This window comes from Chiloscyllium punctatum, unplaced genomic scaffold (genome assembly GCF_047496795.1).
Source record: "Chiloscyllium punctatum isolate Juve2018m unplaced genomic scaffold, sChiPun1.3 scaffold_434, whole genome shotgun sequence".
Taxonomy (NCBI): Eukaryota; Metazoa; Chordata; class Chondrichthyes; order Orectolobiformes; family Hemiscylliidae; genus Chiloscyllium; species Chiloscyllium punctatum.
Window position 1 is genome coordinate 65,001 of NW_027310168.1, and position 2,500 is coordinate 67,500.

The window sequence follows — 2,500 nt, forward strand, 5'->3', positions numbered from 1 at the left end:
CCCGCCGCCCGGGACGTGCGAGGCACCAGCAGACAGAGACTGCCCGACGGTCAGAGAGAGGGAGAGAGGAGTGCCGAGGCTCAAGTGGCGAACGGTCGCGCAGGCACGCCACGCACATCGATCGCCAGCCGCGGAACGGCACGGCCTTCAGTGGGGCCGGCGGGCGACGCCGCTCCTGAACCCAGCGGCCCCGAGCCGGACGAGTTGAGGAAGGCACGCCGACGGTGACAGGGTACGGAAGACACAGCGGTGGCCTTCTGGCGACTTGGCCCCCGACAGCCCGACGTTCCGCCGTCCTCCCGATGGCCAGGAGGACCGTGCGGGGGTCGGCCGACGGCGTGGTAGGTGTGCCTGCACGGTGACGGAGCACACACCACGCCCGCCAACCCCTCCGTACCTCCCGAGACCGGTGGCAGGACGGAGCGGAAAACGTGCGGACTGAACGGGAGAGCCAAGAGCCAGCGATCCACGCGCGTGCGACCGTCCAAGTCACAGCGTTCGACGAAAACCTCCTCCCTCGGCCAGGCACTCGGCGCCAGCAGGGGAGACAGGATCAGACGCCCCGCCGGCCACTTAAGGCCGAGGACGAACCACGAGACGGGCGGCTGCAGCAGCGGGCGGCCTGCAGCTCCCAGCACTCTCAATCGATCAACCATCGAGTCGGGTCAGCGTGTCAAACCGGCGAGCTCCACGGTCAGGCCGGCGGCGCACCAGCACCGGACCTCCGCGGCTCCCTTCACTCTTTCCACTGCCAGCCAACCGAGAGACGGACCCAATGCGGACGTGCAGAGCTTAGGCAGACCCCCCACTGGAGGCTCAACACTTCGTGGCAGCTCCGTGTCCCAGAGACCAGGAGGGTTGGCACACACACACAGTGTGAACCACCGACAGCCATTCTGGGACCGGTGACAGCCGTGCTGGCCCCACTGCCACGACACAGACGGACGCCAGGCCGCGCTCCCCGGCGGGGGGATGGCGTCGAGCCTGACGAACGGAATGTGCAGGGTGGGGGGGAAAGGCCAAGCGCTCCGACGCCGGAGGGCTCCGGAGTCTGAACTTAGGGGGACAAAGAGGACGGGTCCTCTGCGACACCCCAGCCGCGCTCTCGCCAGCCAAGGCGAGTGCGATTGATTGCCAAACGACCCTCAGACAGGCGTGGCCCCGGGAAGAACCCGGGGCCGCAAAGTGCGTTCAAAGTGTCGATGATCAATGTGTCCTGCAATTCACATTAATTCTCGCAGCTAGCTGCGTTCGTCATCGACGCACGAGCCGAGTGATCCACCGTCAAGAGTTGTCTGAGTTTGTTTTAGGTCTCTCCCTCGCCAGAGGAAAGCGACCCGGACCGCACATACGCTCCCCACCTTGAGCTACAGCCACCTGCACGCCGGCGTGCGGGCGGAGCAGGGTGGCGTGAAGCGATGGGGAGCACCATCCTGGTGCGGCCCGCAGAAACATACGTCTATTGGGGGGAGGAGGACAGGGCGCCCAAGAGGCGATGCGTGCCCCAACGCACCGCAGCGACGGAGGCAGGATCACCGCCACCATGTCGCCCGCCTAGTATCACGAGGCGTGCAGCAGCTTTGCCCTAGGAAAAGCAGAGGCGGGAACGGGCACCGGCCATCGGTTCGGCAGCGTCACTGACGCGTGCACGTGGCGGCGTGTCGGCGAGCGGACTTCCTGCGAGGAGGCGGGGGCGGCACTCGCCCGAGCAGACGCCCGCCCGGCCCAGCCACCGCCGAGGTGGACTGGGAGTCGCGGCAACGGCTCGTCATACTCGTTCCCACACTCACAGCGCAGCTTGCCCGCAAGCCACCGACCACCGATCGACGCCAGGCGCCCCGACCGAGAGCGGGATCGCTCGTTCGCCCTGCTGGCAGTTCGCTGGGGATCACTACTGCACGGAGCTCGGAGACCGACGGGCGGCAACTCGAGAGTCTTTAAACCACCACCCCCATCCCGCAAGTGCAAAGAGGCTGTATACGCACAGACGGGTGAGGGGAATAGGTACCCCGTCGGGTTTGAAGGGAGCGTGACTAGATAGCAACGATGTAAACCCAGCCGATTTGGGAGCGAAAGACCGGCGCCTGCATCACCGGCTTCGTTTCCCGTGGCTGGAGAGTACACCGAAACCCTCCGTCTGTCGCGAGCTCCCGACGACGCGGTGCCGCCAAGCAGCAGGGCCGGACCTGGTGTGGCTCCCCTCGTCGATCACAGACCGGTCGGCACTACTGACGAGACGGTGGAACGGGCTTCGCCCCTTGTGACGAAGGGTGATGCGAACCCGCCCGCCCGCGTGCGTTCGGGGTGGACTCGGCAAACGGAGATTTGAAATCGGAAAGTGTCCTCCTGCCCCGCGCAGGTAGGCGCCCAACAGTTGTGGGGGGTTTGGCGGTGACCACGGCTGCAGGGCCTGCTACCCCGACGAGCTCTCCTGCTGGCCCCGAAACCACCCTCGCGAGACAAGTTGAAACGGAAACGGGCGTACCCCCAAGCCGACGAT

At 66.4% G+C, this 2,500-nt stretch overlaps 1 non-coding gene across 1 annotated transcript; it reads right to left on the bottom strand.

The window, feature by feature from the left end:
* Positions 1-1,139: 1,139 nt before the first annotated feature.
* On the bottom strand, positions 1,140-1,293 carry LOC140472767 (5.8S ribosomal RNA). Its single transcript, XR_011957846.1, has one exon. It is a non-coding gene; the product is annotated as a 5.8S ribosomal RNA (ribosomal RNA).
* Positions 1,294-2,500: the final 1,207 nt, after the last annotated feature.